This window comes from Podarcis muralis, chromosome 2, assembly GCF_964188315.1.
Source record: "Podarcis muralis chromosome 2, rPodMur119.hap1.1, whole genome shotgun sequence".
NCBI classification, from domain to species: domain Eukaryota; kingdom Metazoa; phylum Chordata; class Lepidosauria; order Squamata; family Lacertidae; genus Podarcis; species Podarcis muralis.
Window position 1 is genome coordinate 104,139,842 of NC_135656.1, and position 16,093 is coordinate 104,155,934.

General features: G+C 52.1%; 1 protein-coding gene across 3 annotated transcripts in view; it reads right to left on the minus strand.

The window, feature by feature from the left end:
• Window positions 1–3,201, minus strand: part of LOC114591915 (G-protein coupled receptor 22-like) — a 39,133-nt gene extending 35,932 nt beyond the window's left edge. The window contains exon 1 of one of the 3 annotated variants that reach the window (XM_028719647.2): window positions 3,091–3,201. The gene's annotated coding sequence lies outside the window, so the exon portion shown is untranslated. The other 2 variants (XM_028719646.2, XM_028719645.2) reach the window with 2 other exon arrangements.
• Window positions 3,202–16,093: the final 12,892 nt, after the last annotated feature.

The following is a 16,093-nucleotide window of genomic DNA, read 5'->3' on the forward strand; positions in this document are numbered from 1 at the left end:
CCAAATCATATTCCCTGTTCTCCCACCAACTATGCCTTAAAACCCACTTTCGGGAAATTGCAGGTGCCCGATACATATATTGAAATGTGCACACTAAGGCCAATTTCTGTTTCAGAGATCCAAGATCAGACATTGCACTTCTCAGGGCAGAGAAGCACTTCCCACACAGGAAAAAGCTATACTGTATGTAGATCACCTCTCAATTGCCTATAGATAATCTCTTCTTACAGCCAGCCAACGAAGGATCCTAGACACAGGCACATTGTGTTCTAGTGTCTCTCCGAGTCAAACACAAGCACAGCCATGCCTGGTGCCCCAAGGTACGTTTCACACATTGCTCAGTGAACGCACGCTCAACAGGCAGATGCAGCCAACCACGTACCCCTGACTAGCATATGCCTGTTTGCAAACAGGTCTATTGCATCCACATCTTGCAATTTAGGTGTAGACTTTTAAGCCGCTCAGAGCGTACACCATGCACCTAAATCGTAAGATGCTAAAGGGGGCTTCGGTATATAAAACTCCCTCGGTGCCACACAACCAATTAAGACTACAAAACAAAGAAATGACGAAGATTAAAGCACAGAGATAAGCAGCCAGAAACCCAATACAATCCAGCAAAACTATACCACAGAACAAAAATACAGAACATGCTGAAATGTTCAGGCAACTTGGTGGTGGTGGGGAATCTTTGCTTGGTCCTGGACTGGCTCCAATCAAGTAGGAATTATATAGACTGGGAGCCACAACCAAAAAGGTGCTATCTCCCCCTCTGGTTACCTCCCACCCACCCTGGGATGGCGGGCCTTTTGGGACCAATAGAAGCACCTTTGATGAGAGGCATAAATATGTAATGGTTGAAGAGGAACTGGGATAGCTCAGTCGGCAGAGCATGAGACTCTTAATGCCAGGGTCGTGGGTTCGAGTCCCACCTTGGGCAAAATATTCCTGCATTGCAGGGGGTTGGACTAGATGACCCTCATGGTCTCCTCCCAACCCTATGATTCTGTGACCTAGCTTGCAATGGCGGAGTGGAAGCATAGCTGGCGTCTGTCCCTGGTTCATTTGCCCACCCTTCCCTGTTCTACGTGGCGCAACCCCTGGGCAGAATCTTGGCCCCTGCATGGGGGGGGGGGAATGGCAAGGACTATGGGGCAGAGAGTCGCTGGCACCCATAAGGTGGCAGGCCAGCAGAGGTTTGTCAAGGGGTTTCCAGCTAGCTTGGCACCTCCAAGCCAATCCTCATCTGCTCCCTTCAGAGGATGAGGGAGTCTCGTTGGCCCCCATTTCCCTCCTCCCTCAAAGAGTGGAAATCCACCTCAATAATTAACGGCTTCTGAGATTGCCCCACAGCCAGGGGTGCCAACTTGGATAAATAATATTGGGGAGGTGGCAGGTAAACCCGCCCTGTGTAATCAACCACATGATGGGGTGCATCCACACCGTTTGAATGGCAATGCCCATCAACTTTAGGGCAATGCCCATCAATTTTACAGGGGAGAGCCCACAGCCCCAAGAACCCAGGCTGCTACTTCCTTCGAAGGAGACCCGGCTCGCTCCAAACCTACCTTCTCCCATCCCTTCCAGAGGAGGCCCAGGAATCCCAAGCTACGCTGCCACTCCGCCCCCTCGACTGCCCTGAAGTCACGACACCCCCACCGCCTCCCGGCTTTTTAACCCGCCCCTTCCTCCTTCCAGGCAAACAAACAAGCAAAAAGCGCGGGCGGGCTCCCCCCTCGCAAGTCCCGAGTGCCCGACGCCGGCCCAGCCCGGACGGAGCCACGTCCACCTTACGAGGGCAACGCGCCGCCGCCCCCGCTGCTGCTGCTGCCCAACCTGCCCGGCTGCCCTCCCCGCTCGCGCAGAAAGCCGCAGCCGCAGGTCGCTTCCCAAGGTCAGCGGGGAAGAAGCCCAGAGCTGCTTCCCGGCCAGGACTGCTGCCAGCCGGCCCGCAGCTCCTCGCCTTCCCGGGCTACTCCCTCGACCCTCCGCGACGGAGGAAAGCCAGAGCTCTTGCTGGGAAGCCCCGACGACGAGGCCAGCTTGGCGCCAAAAGGGGGACAGCAGGTGGGTGGGTGGCGGGCAGAGGTGGCAGCGGCGTCTGCCCCCCGCTCTTTGCGCAAGGGCAAGACTTCGCCTGAGCTCGGGCACCTGTTTACAAACACGAGGCTCGCCCCGAGGCCATGGTGCCTCGGAGCATGTGCAGAAAGCGTCTCTCTCTCTCTCTCCAACGGGCACCGTTCTCCTCCCGCCTAAGCATGTCCCCCCCGGAGAAAGCAGCCTCCTGACGAGGGACGTTCCTTGCGCGCCGACCCCCTGCCTTTCTCCTAAGCCAGCCCGGGGCGGGGGGGAGCGTCCCTCCCTTTCTCCCGGCCGTCCCCCTCCCCTCCAACCGGGCTCGTTATCCCGTCTGGAACTCTTGGGCATTTGCAGCCCTGGCCTGGCCCGCCTTTGCGGCCGCGGACATCCCTGCTGCCTCCCGCGCCCGTCCCCGGAGCAGCGGGGGCGCTCACCTGGGGCCGACGGCTCGTATCTCAGCGGCGGCGAAGGCGCAAGCCCGGCTGCGGCATCTCCGTGCGGCTGCCCAGGAGCTGCTGCTCGCCATCATCCCCGTCAGCAGCACTGCCGCTTCGCCTCCTCCTCCTCCTCCTCCTCCCCCCAGCGCCACCCTCCAGCTCGGCGGGCTCCGCTGCTTTCTCTCCCTCCTGGCCCAGCCTGTGCAGCCGGCGACGGGCTCGTGGCCGCGCCGCGCGCCGCTGCCTGTCTGCACATCTGGGGAGCTGCGCGAGAGAGAGCGCAAAACATTAAAAAGCGCGCGCGCGCGCAAAAACCTCCTTCGAACCTGGGCGCGCCGTCGCCGCAGAGAGCCTCGCGCCTCTCTTGCCAACAGCCGGCAGCTCCCACGGTCCGGGCTGGATGGCGCGCAGCGGCGCGAGGGAAGGAGGGGCTTGGCACGTGCTGCTGCTGCTGCTGCTCCTCGCCAGCTCCTGCCTTCTCCGCGCAGCCACAGGGCGAGGGGGGGGGGGCCAAGGGCGCTGCCCCGCCGCCCTCTCCACCTGCAGGGTGCGCTCGCGGATATAGGTAACTGACCCCGTTCTTTCGCCCTGGACAGGTAGAGGTAGCCATTCTTAATGCTGCTCTGTGGGGCGCTTGGCCGCAGACCCGCGAGCGGCCCTCTAAGGCCTTCTCTTCCGGTAGGGAGCGAGAGGAAGTGTGACCCCCTCGAGCAACTCAACAGAAAACCCCCCTCTCTTCTTCTTCCGCCGAAGCAATACAGCGCTGCGCCCTAGAAGGAGTGGAGAGGTCTGAAGCTCCTCCCCGGGGAACCCTGGGCCGCTTAACTTGTCTACCTCACAGGGTGGTTGGGAACCTGGTCTGGAACTCCTTGGAGAAGTGGCGGACTGTACATGCAGTACATGCCTATATAAAATTGCTAGGTACGAATTTGTGTGGCTTTGCGGAGATCACCACCAGCTTGCAACCCTATTCGGAATACAGTGGTACCTTGGGTTACATACGCTTCAGGTTTCAGACTCCGCTAACCCAGAAATAGTACCTTGGGTTAAGAACTTTGCTTCAGGATGAGAACAGAAATCGTGCTCCGGCAGCAGCAGGACGCCCCATTAGCTAAAGTGGTGCTTCAGGTTAAGAACAGTTTCAGGTTAAGAACAGACCTCTGGAACGAATTAAGTACTTAACCTGTATTGATTTGGGAGAGCCAGCAGCTATGGCAATGGCTCGCCTCCCCAAAAGGGTATGGGAGAATGTGATGCCAACGTCCAATACCAAGACGGAGGTCTACCTAGCCTGTGTTTTGAGCATGCTGCTTTATGGAAGTGAGTTGTGAGCAACTTACAGCTGCCAGGAGCAACGCCACAATGCCTTCCACACGTGCTACGTAAGGAGGGGTTTGGGCATCGCATGGGCGGTTTCAAACAAAGACGCACTTTTCCAAGCCTACCTTCCCAGCCTGTTTGCTCTCCTGTCGTAGCGACATCTACACAGGCTTGTCCTTGTCCACAGAATGGACGATGGCAGGATCCCCAAGGACTTGCTCTGTGGGGAGCTGGCTTCAGGCACCAGGCCCGTCGGCAGTCCAACTCTCCGTTACAAAGACGTCAGCAAACATGGTGTGAAGGCTGGCAACATCCACCCCACCCTGTGGGGATCCCTTGCAGATGACCGCAGGTCAAGCAGTGACCAGAGGAGGAAGGATTCCTGGGGAGAAGCACAGAGAGAAGAAACACCATGGTGCATCTGCAAGAGCACAACCGGGCGCCTTCATCTGCCCCAGCTGCAACAAAACATGCCTCTCCCATATTGGCCTCTACAGCCACAGCAGCCACTGCAACCTTCGAACAGTTTGACTTCATCCGCAAAGGCGCATTCCTCCATTGTCCCCCGAGACAGACAGATGCCAACAACTCAATGCTTTGCGATGCTGCGGTGAGTGAACAACCTCGTTCATGTCCCAGAATGGCTTCTGGCACCTTATTACGTTCATGGGAGAATTGCATGCTTGGAATGTAAGGGAAGTAAAACCTGCCAGAGCAGGAACTCCAGGTCCAGCGGACCCAGACTTCGCTCCCCATCAGTCTCCCCACCACTGGCACCGTTGCCCAAGGGGGAAGGGACCCTCAGGCTGCAGAACAGCTCCCAACCTTCTGCATCACAATTTGAAAGGTATTGCAGCTTCCTTCTTCCCTCCCCTCCACCTAGCACCAGAATAGGGTGCTGATCAAAGCTTTGGGTGTGAGATGAAACAGCTGTTTTGGAGACAAAGAAACACAGCCAGTGAGAGGGAGAGAGGGACGGCCCAATTGAGGCATGGTGAGGTTACTGCCTCAGGCGGCAGGTTCCGCAGGGGCAGCAGATCCTGCCTCCAGATAATGCATCACCCTTTGCTGCTGTGGCAGCTGTAGCACGCTCCTTGGAGGCTGGATCTGCCAAACCTGGAGGGAGATCTGTGAGCTGGGCTGTCTGCAGACCTCATGTAAGACAGTGGATCTGCTGCCAGGAAAGCATGCACAGAGGGTCATATGAAGCTGCAAAATACCGAGTCAGACTATTGGCCCATCTGACTCAATATTGTCAACACTGATTGGCAGCAGCTCTCCAGGGTTTCAGGCAGTCGTCTCCCCTACCCCAGAATGGGGTCCTGAATGGGGTAACTGTGCCCCTGAAGGACCAGGCGCGCAGCCTGGGAGTCATTTTGGACTCGCAGCTGTCCATGGAGGCGCAGGTCAATTCTGTGTCCAGGGCAGCTGTTTATCAACTCCATCTGGTATGCAGGCTGAGACCCTATGTGCCCGCAGACTGTCTTGCCAGAGTGGTGCATGCTGTAGTTATCTCCCGCTTGGACTACTGCAATGCGCTCTATATGGGGCTACCTTTGAAGGTGACCCGGAAACTACAGCTAATCCAGAATGCGGCAGCTTGACAGGTAACTGGGAGCGGCCGCCGAGACCACATAACACCGTTCTTGAAAGACCTACACTGGCCCCCAGTATGTTTACGAGCACAATTCAAAGTGTTGGTGCTGACCTTTAAAGCCCTAAACGGCCTTGGTCCTGTATACCTGAAGGAGCGTCTCCACCCCCATCGTTCTGCCAGGACACTGAGGTCCAGTGCCGAGGGCCTTCTGTCGGTTCCCTCTCTGCGAGAAGCCAGGGTACAAGGAACCAGGCAGAGGGCCTTCTCGATAGTGGCACCTGCCCTGTGGAACGCCCTCCCACCAGATGTCAAAGAGAAAAACAACTACCAGACTTTTAGAAGACATCTGAAGACAGCCCTGTTTAGGGGCTGCTTTTAATGTTTAATAGGTTATTGTATTTTAATATTCCGCTGGAAGCCGCCCAGAGTGGCTGCAGAAACCCAGCCAGATGGGTGGGGTATCAATAAATAATAATAATAATTATTATTATTATTATTATTATTATTATTATTATTATTATTATTACTACTACTACTACTACTACTACTACTAACTGGAGATGCCAGGGATTGAACCTGGGACCTTCTGCATGCAAGGCATGCGTCCTGCCAGCTGAGCTGCAGCCCTTGCCATGTACCTTACCTCCTCCCCCTCGCTTCATGCTCTGCTTGTGTATATTTTTAAATAGAGCAAATATTGAAAGAACACCGTGAGTGATCTCCAGTGTTCTCTCCTCGAACCCAAATAGCGCTGCTCCCGAATTTCTCACGGTTCAGAGGAGCGGAAGGAGCTTAGGCTTATAAAAGCCCCCGAACTGGTTTAAAAATACATCTGCTGGAAGTTTTTGTCTTGGGTTTTAATCTCTGCCATGATGAATTCGGTTGGTGGCTTTAGGATGACAGGGTTGCCTAAGGGCCCCCCCCCAAGCCCCCGCCTGTGAAAACGGGGAAAGAATAATACTCACCTGACACAGCTGTCATAAAGATTACGAGATAATGCATTTGAAGGGCTTTGAACACTTGAAAACCCTTATACACAGGCCGCTTCCGATTAATAAATATGCAGTGCAATATTTATTACAATGTAATGGGTAAATATGTATTTGAATATAAATTTCCATTCGTCTGTGTCAGGTTACCGCACTTAAAATGTAAGCAATCTTTACTGGAAGGATACGCTTATTAGGCACCGTCAGTGCCTTGTGGGGCCTGTAAATCAACTTTACGTTGGAGCTGGAATTCAGGAACTGGGGTGCAGGTTTAGGAGCGTCACAGATCAGGGGTGCACAGTGGGAGAGCACAGGGTCCAGAGGGGTAAAGATCCAGTGCTTTCATAAGGTTGCGGATGGTACGCCATCCCTGCTGATCCGAAGGTAGGCGGTTCGAATCCCCGCGATGGGGTGAGCTCCCATTGCTCGGTCCCTGCTCCTGCCAACCCAGCAGTTCGAAAGCACGTCAAAGTGCAAGTAGATAAATAGGCGGGAAGGTAAACGGCGTTTCCGTGCGCTATTCTGGTTCGCCAGAAGCGGCTTAGTCATGCTGGCCACATGACCCGGAAGCTGTACGCCGGCTCCCTCGGCCAATAAAGCAAGATGAGCGCCGCAACCCCAGAGTTGGTCACAACTGGACCTAATGGCCAACGGTCCCCTTTACTTTTACCTTTTAACTGTGCTAGTGTGGTGCGGTGGTTCAAGCGCTGGACTGGGAAAACAGGGTTCGAATCCCCGCTCAGCCACAAAGCTCGCTTGTCGGGCCAGCCACTACCGCTTAGCCTAGCCTACCTCCAAAGGTTGTTGTGAGGATGAAATTGGGGGACGTGGGAAAACTTGTCTGCCACCTTGAGTTCTTTGGAGGAAAGGCAGGAGGAGATATAAGTAACAAAAAATCCTAGCATCTATATCAGGGGTCAGCAAACTTTTTCAGCAGGGGGCGGGTCCACCGTCCCGCAGACCATGTGGTGGGCCGGACTATATTTTGAAAAATAATAATGAACGAATTCCTATGCCCCACAGATAACCCAGAGATGCATTTTAAATAAAAGCACACATTCTACTCATGTAAAAACATGCTGATTCCCGGACCGTCTGCGGGCCGGATTGAGAAGGCGATTGGGCCGCATCCAGCCCCTGGGCCTTAGTTTGCCTACCCCTGATCTATATACAGTGGTACCTCGGGTTAAGTACTTAATTCGTTCCGGAGGTCCATTCTTAACCTGAAACTTTTCTTAACCTGAAGCACCACTTTAGCTAACCCTCTTTTTAATAATTAGAAACGGCTAAAAAGTCACAGTGAAAGTGATTGAATTCTTGGCCAGCAAGATCTTGTTCAATCTCCCATCCCTTTGGATTGCTAATTTTTGCCTGATTAACTCAAAAGTTAATATCCTTCCCATGCCACTGAGAGTGAACTGCTGGTGATTAGGTCTCAGAAATGCAACTAGGGCTGCTCACAGACCAGACATTTAACGTAAAGTTACCAGATTTATGAATCCGGGGACACTTTTCAACTTCAATGGATTCTGTATGGGGACTGATTTGTAACTCCGGGGACTATCCCTGGGAAACAGGGATGTCTGGTAACCTTAATTTAACCTGCATTTAAAGCTTTCTCAGAAGAATCCTGGGGACTGAGTTTGCTGAGGGTGCTGTGGACTGTAGTTCTGTGACAGGTGAACTACAGTTTCCAGGATTCCTTGGAGAAAGCCACCTATTTTAAACATACGGTACGTTTCAGTCTCTGTTTTCTTGAGCACTGAATACTGGTTCTGGGTGGGCATCTGGTTTCTGGAATGTCTTAGAGGGAGGGACAATAAAGGGGGAGCAAACTGGTGGTCAGTGAAGCCATATTGTTTGTTACAGCTCTACGTGTTTCAGAGTTAAGAAAACAGATAAGAGGCTTCTTTGCAAATACTGTATAAGCAGCTTCTGTGCCTTTAACATCTGCCTGGCAGGTGGTATTTAACAGGAAATTCTTTTGCTGGCATGGATATGAAGGAATATGTTATGTTTCAAACCATGCCTTTTCTGTGTTTAACATTTTTGCTTTAATAGTTGCAACCCTTCCACCCCAGGGACCTTAGGGTGAAGGGCAGGCAATAAATTAAAACAAATATACAGTGGTACCTCAGGTTACATACATTACATTTAGCTAAAGAGGCCTTCTGCTGCCGCTGTGCGATTTCCGTTCTCATCCTGAGGTAAAGTTCTTAACCCGAGGTACTATTTCTGGGTTAGCAGAGTCTGTAACCTGAAGCGTCTGTAACCTGAAGCGTCTGTTACCCGAGGTACCACTATATTGCTCCTATACCTAGGGGTCTCAGGGCGGTTCACAGAATAAAATCAAGATATAAAACCACTAAATACCTAATAAAAATAAACATAATAATCCAATTGCCCCCCCCCCAAAAAACCCCACATTTTAAAATGGCATAGGATGGAAATCGGATCAGCCAAAGGCCTGCGTAAAAGGTAACATTTTTGCCTGGCGCCTAAAGCTGTATAATGAAGGTGCCAGGCGAACTGGGGAGAGTGTTCCACAGATGGGGAGCCACTGCAGAGAAGGCCCCTTCTCGTGTTGCCACCCTCTGTACCTCTTAAGGAGGAGGCACACGAAGGAGGGGCTCAGAAGATGATCTCAGGGTCCGGGTAGGTTGATATGGTCCGGGTAGGTTGATACCTCAAGGTATTGCGGTCCTGAGCTGTTTAAGGCTTTATGGGCCTGCTCCTGCAGGGCTCCTTTTGTGTTCTTATGCATGTTAGAGAGAAAAAGTGTTTTGAATATTATCTCAAAACACCACCCCCACCCACAAGGAATTGGCCAGGTCTTGCCCACAGTTCTTCGAGACGAAGAAGCGAAGCACATGGAATTTGTTCACTTAGCCAACATCTGTGCCATCCTTCAACATTCCTGGTACCCTGTAGTTTTGGACTTGGGCTCCCATCAGCCCGAGCCAGCACAGCTAAAAACATCTGCGGGTCCCTGACTCAGAAGAAGAAGAAGAGTTTTGGATTTGATATCCCGCTTTATCACTACCCTAAGGAGTCTCAAAGTGGCTAACATTCTCCTTTCCCTTCCTCCCCCACAACAAACACACTGTGAGGTGAGTGGGGCTGAGTGACTTCACAGAAGTGTGACTAGCCCAAGGTCACCCAGCAGCTGCATGTGGAGGAGTGGGGAATCGAACCCAGTTCACCAGATTACGAGTCCACCGCTCTTAACCACGACACCACACTGGCTGGCCTGTGCTCACTTGCCAGAGTTGACTGTGCAACCTTCTGGCTATATCTTCAAGGGGTTTAGAGCCTTTGCTGAACCACTGATGCTCAAAAGAGTGGGGATGGAGGCGCCTGCCATCAACGAGAGAGCGAGGAACAGAGCTTAAGGGCAAGGCAGCATCGGAGGAAGATCCTGTGAGCCAGACAAGGGAGACCCCTTGCTTGTTCCTCTCCAAAGCCCTGGAACTGGGAAACATATGGACTGGCAGCATTTACATTCCGCCGGTTCTGTGAAATCTCTTTGGGAAGTGAAGTCAGTCAGAGAAGTGGTGGGAGGCCAGAGGATTAATGGTGTGACCTTCCTTTCATAACCGGGCTGGTGGGGACCAGTAGAGATTGCAGCTATTCTCAGGGCTGGCCGTATTGTCAGGTAGAGTGGGGCAGCCACCTCGTGTTGAAAAGTGCTGAGAGGCAGGAGGGAATGGCTGCAAAGATGCTGGAGGACTGAGCTGTGTGTGGTACACAGCCTGCCTTGCATGCATACATACACACCCATACCCCAAGCTAGCTTGCTGCCTTCAGGCGCGGTGGATGCTGCTGTTGGCACCGAAATCTCTCTGACCTATCCTGGCAGTTGAGATGAGCACTGCAACCCTAGAGTCATTCACGACTGGACTTAACTGTCAGGGGTCCTTTACCTTTTTATGCTCAACCAAACTCCCCCCTCCGAAGCTGCTATTTGCATCTTAAGTGAAGCCTCTAGTTGCACCAATGGGAGCTTCCCTTGCGATGCAAATAGCAGCTTCAGAGGGGGGAGTTTGGTTGAGCATAAAAAGGTAAAGGACCCCTGACAGTTAAGTCTAGTCGTGAATGACTCTAGGGTTGTGGCGCTCATCTCACTTTACTGGCCAAGGGAGCCGACGTTTGTCTGCACACAGTTTTTCCAGGTCATGTGGCCAGAATGACTAAGCTGCTTCTGGCACAACGGAACACCAAAACTAGAGCAGCACACGGAAACGCCGTTTACCTTCCTACCGGAGTGGTAACTATTTATCTACTTGCACTGCTATGCTTTCGAACTGCTAGGTTGGCAGGAGCTGGGACTGAGCAACGGGAGCTCACCCCGTCACAGGGATTCGAACCGCTGGCCTTCCAATTGGCAAGCCCTAGGCTCAGTGGTATAGACCACAGCGCCACCCATGTCCCTCATGGTTGAGCATAGCAAGGAGTAAAATAGCTAAACTCCCATGCCCCCAAATGGTCTTGCAGCTGCTCAGAAGCACCCTTGGCTCCTATTTGCATTTTTAAGGAGTAAAGGTAAAGGGACCCCTGACCATTAGGTCCAGTCGTGGCCGACTCTGGGGTTGCGGCACTCATTTCGCTTTATTGGCCGAGGGAGCTGGCGTACAGCTTCTGGGTCATGTGGCCAGCATGACTAAGCCACTTCTGGCGAACCAGAGCAGTGCACGGAAACGCCGTTTACCTTCCCGCCGGAGCGGTACCTATTTATCCACTTGCACTTTGACGTGCTTTCGAACTGCTAGGTTGGCAGGAGCAGGGACCGAGCAACGGGAGCTCACCCCATCGCAGGGATTCGAACTGTCGACCTTCTGATCGTTAAGTCCTAGGCTCTGTGGTTTACCCCACAGCGCCACCTACGTCCCTTTTAAGGAGTACTCATTAACAAAAATAAAAATACGGAGAGGGATATGCACAGAGGTTAACAGAGCTGCATTTGCACTACTATGCTTATGAAAAGGTCATTACTTAGATCTCTCCCAGATCTAAGTAATGCATCACTGTCAAGCCTTGGTGGACCTGTGTGAAGCTGAAGACGGCAGCAAGTAAGGTGCCCTAATGTGCTTTGCCTGCTCAGTTGAACTGCTCAGCAGATGGAGATGTTGCCGGCTGCAGCTCTCTTGCAAGGACATTATGGTTATTAATGGAGCAAGAGCTCTGCTGAGGCGTGGGTCATTTTGGCGCTGTACGGCATGACTTTATAAAAGGAGGACTCCTTTCTCAAGCCTTTGTCCGGCTGCGGGGAAAAAAGACTGGACTATTATGGATAGCCTTGGCTACCAGTCTTTAAGAGTAATGGCCCAGCTGTCCATGGCTGGCATGAACTTTGCAGAGGTGAGCACCCCCGGCAAACTCAGGATGGGGAAGGAAAAGAAATATCCATGCAGAACTGGAGACTGTTTCAAGATGTGGAGAGCTGGTGTGGTTTAGTGGCTAGAACGTTGGACAAGGAACTGGGGAGATGAGGGGTTCAAATCCCTACTCGGCAGTGAGGCTCACTGGGTAGGGCCAGTCACTGCCGCTCAGCCTAGACTACCTCACAGGGTTGTTGGGGGGATTAAATGGGGGGGGGGGAGAAAGCCACTTCCGCCCTGCAGAGGAGGTGGGATTGCGGGCGTCACGCCCCCCGCCCCGTGTGATTGGGGGAATCCCCAGCCACGTCACCCCCTGGCCAGGCAATCGGTTGGCTCTGGGGGCGTGGCCTGCCCTATTTAACACAGACGCGTCCGGGGATCTCCCTCTTTTCCCGCCTACCAGCTGTTCCTGTTTCCCACCCTCCCGCCCTTTAAGGTTTTCGTTCCTTGACCTTGCTATGGACCTTGGTTGGTCGCCATTGAGGGGCCTGGTAGGAATTTTTCCACTTGGCAAATTGGCACCAGCCACTTGGTTTTCGCCTACCTCATAGCAAATCGTCACAACTTTCTTGGTATTGGCGGTTAGGCATTGGTATTGGTATTGTTTTGTAAATGGAAGAGGGGAGGAAGCGCCATCACCTGCCCTGCATATTGAAGGGTAGTCCGATAAAGGATTCCGGGGGGGTGTGGCCCTGTCCGAAGCCTATGGAGGTGAGTGTTAAGCTGGGGGTGAACATATCAGACGACACAGCGATTCTTCAAACAGCTCTCGTTTATTCATGGGCCAGAACAGAACTGAACTGAAGGGTTCAGCCAGCCTGCTTATACAGAGCTCCACTACAACGCAACAGTAACCACTTTCTGTAACTATCCAATCACTGAACGTCACTTTCAATCCCTTATTTGCATATGTGGACCTGAGTGAAAACTATCTACAGTGTCCCCCTGCTGACCCAGGGTGAGAACTTCAGTACATAACAGTGAGGGCCTAAGGCATGCCCTGAGAGCAGTGACCCTGGGGGAGTTCCTAGTTGATGTGCATCAGCAGGACTCCCCCTACTGGTGGTTAACCCTTCCCGGACTGTAAGCGGACGGGCTGAAGCCGGATATACCGTATTTTTCGCCCTATAGGACGCACTTTTCCCCTCCAAAAATGAAGGGGAAATGTGTTTGCGTCCTATGGGGCGAATGCAGGCTTTTGCTCTCCAGGCTTCAGGAAGCTATCCCCCCAGCCCGGCAAGCTCTGGGAGCGATGGCAAGGTTGCACGCAACCTCGTCATCGCTCTGGGACCCGTTCTGGGGTCGGGGGAAGCTCAGGCTTCCCCCGCCCCCAGCCCCACAAGCTCCGGGAGCGATGGCGAGGTTGCGCAACCTCGCCTTCGCTCCCAGACCCCCAGACCCGAGGCTAAAAACAAAGCCAGGACAGCGAGCGGGATCCATCCCACTCGCTGTCCTGGCTTCTTTGCTCTTTGGGGCTCGGGGGGAAAAATAAATTTTCCCCCTTTTATTCCCCCCCCCAAAAAATAAGTGTGTCCTATGGGCCGGTGCGCCCTATAGGGCGAAAAATACGGTAGTTGGTTAGGACCAATGCCTAAGCCAATACCGCTCATCACCTGTAACCAATAAAGTGGCCTTATTTAGCCCATTAACCTTAATAATTGTGTCATGTGTCTTTATTACCACTGGGGGGGGGGGCGGCAACTCGCCACTCAACCATGAGACCACCTTGAGCTGCTTGGAGAAGACGGTGGGATATAAATTTAGTAAATAAGATGAGTACATCGTGCACAGCGCTCTGAAGAATAACTTAACACCTCTCTTGTTTTTGTTTCACGTCCATTTCTAGGTAGTGTTCATGGCTCAGGGTTGTACCTGATTAGTCATGTCCATTCATTTCAGCGGGTTAGTCTGAGCGCGACTTAACTGGACACAATCCTTAATAATAAAAATGATTTAAAAAAATAAATAAAATAATCTCAAAACGAGCAGTGGGTTGGACAATTTCCCAGTGGTGGTGTGTCGTTAATCTGACTCGGGGAACCTGGTTCAGCCAATCAGGAAAGAGGTTTGCTCACAGCTGATTCCTGCATTGCAGGGGGTTGGACTAGATGTCCTTCAAGGTCCCTTCCAACTCTACAATTCTTTGTAGGCATCGAGTCATTGCAGTCTAGGCTTGGGGAGAGAATGCATCACAGGATACTGAAAACGTTGAAAATTGGGAATGTCCCCATTTGAAACCCTGGAGAGCTGCTGCCAGCCAGTGTAGACAATACTAAGCTAGATGGGCCAGTGGTAGGCAGCTTCCTATGAGCTGTAGCTCAGTGGCAGAGCACCTGCTTTGTATGCAGAAGGTCCCAAGTTCATCTCCAGGTAGGCCTGGGAGGGACCCCTGTCTGAAACCCTGGAGAGCTGCTGCCAGCCAGTGTAGACAATACTAAGCTAGATGGGCCAGTGGTAGGCAGCTTCCTATGAGCTGTAGCTCAGTGGCAGAGCACCTGCTTTGTATGCAGAAGGTCCCAAGTTCATCTCCAGGTAGGCCTGGGAGGGACCCCTGTCTGAAACCCTGGAGAGCTGCTGCCAGCCAGTGTAGACAATACTAAGCTAGATGGATCAATGGGCTGGCACAGTGTAAGGCAGCTTCCAGTGTTGCCATCCTTTCATAAAGATGGTTGTGGTGCTCAAGCGAGACAGAGGGGATTGAGAAAGAGAGAGAAGAGCAGAAGATGCTACAGCTGCTTCTCCTATTCATGGCAATACAATGTGCCAAGATACACCGCTGGGAGAATTCAGCTAGCAATGCATTTGCCTGGCGAGGAAGGGATTGTAATAATATTTTACAGGCTTGAATGCAGCGTTTCTGCTGCCACCTTGTGCTCGTGCTCTGTGAGAGCAATGTTTTGAAGGCTACGCACTGCATAGCATTGCCTGCTCTTATTTGATATATGTGTGGGTGAATTCCGCAAAAATGCCATTGACGTGATAATAGTTGTACTTGTTGTTGTTGTTTAGTCGTTTAATTGTGTCTGACTCTTCGTGACCCCATGGACCAGAGCACACCAGGCACTCCTGTCTTCCACTGCCTCCCACGGTTTGGTCAAACTCATGTTGGTAGTTTCAAGAACACTATCCAACCATCTCGTCCTCTGTCGTCCCCTTCTCCTTGTGCCCTCCATCTTTCCCAACATCAGGGTCTTTTCCAGGGAGTCTTCTCTTCTCATGAGGTGGCCAAAGTATTGGAGCCTCAGCTTCAGGATCTGTCCTTCCAGTGAGCACTCAGGGCTGATTTCCTTAAGAATGGATAGGTTTGATCTTCTTGCGGTCCATGAGACTCTCAAGAGTCTCCTCCAGCACCATAATTCAAAAGCATCAATTCTTCGGCGATCGGCCTTCTTTATGGTCCAGCTCTCACTTCCATACATCACTAATAGTTGTACTAGTGGTGGAATTATACTGGACCACCAACATATCATTCTGCTTCATCAGCTGTTCTGCAATGCTTCCCGCAGTGTGATTCAATCATTGCCATCCGGAGAGGGACTTTTGCACAATAGAGCAACAGATGTGGGACCAAAAAACCCCAAGCAAACCCAACCTAAAGCATTTGTGGTGTGAAAAGTTACAGGGTTTCAACCAGAAGTTTGCAGGACATGCCTTGATAGGAAACAAAACAATAGGTGCTGAGCGTGAGACCCTTAATCTCAGGTTCGTGGGTGCAAGTCCCATGTTGGGTGAAAGATTCCCCTGCACTGCAGGGGGTTGGACTAGATGACCCTCAAGGTCCCTCCCAACATGGCGATTCTATGATCCTATGTCTACCCCCAAAACCTTGGCATAAACAAATAGTACCAGAAGCAGGATTGCGTATAACTGCTCTGGTGCCATCATGAGCATGAATAATCATAATTTTTTTAAAAAAAAATTGTCCAGAGGGACGTTCTCTCTATTTGACAGAAGGGACGGGACTTCTGCCACCAGAATCCAAAGTTGCAGGTGGGGGGGGGGGGGAGATTTCCTTCCTAAGTAGGTCACCACAGCACTCTGACTCATATCAATAACTCTGGGCTGTCATCCCTCACTCCTGTCTCAATTTCCCAACTCAGATCATTTTCTTCCTTTTTAATTCTTTCACCTTGGTCAGTTTTCTTCTGGCCTGCTTTTGCCTGGCTTTCCAACACCTGACCCAGGATGCAAATCATGTACTACCTGGCAACCTGTTTCTTGTTATCACCCTGCCATTTTTAATGTGCTTCTCCACCCCACCAATCCCTTTACCCCCCCCCCCCGCCGTTTTTT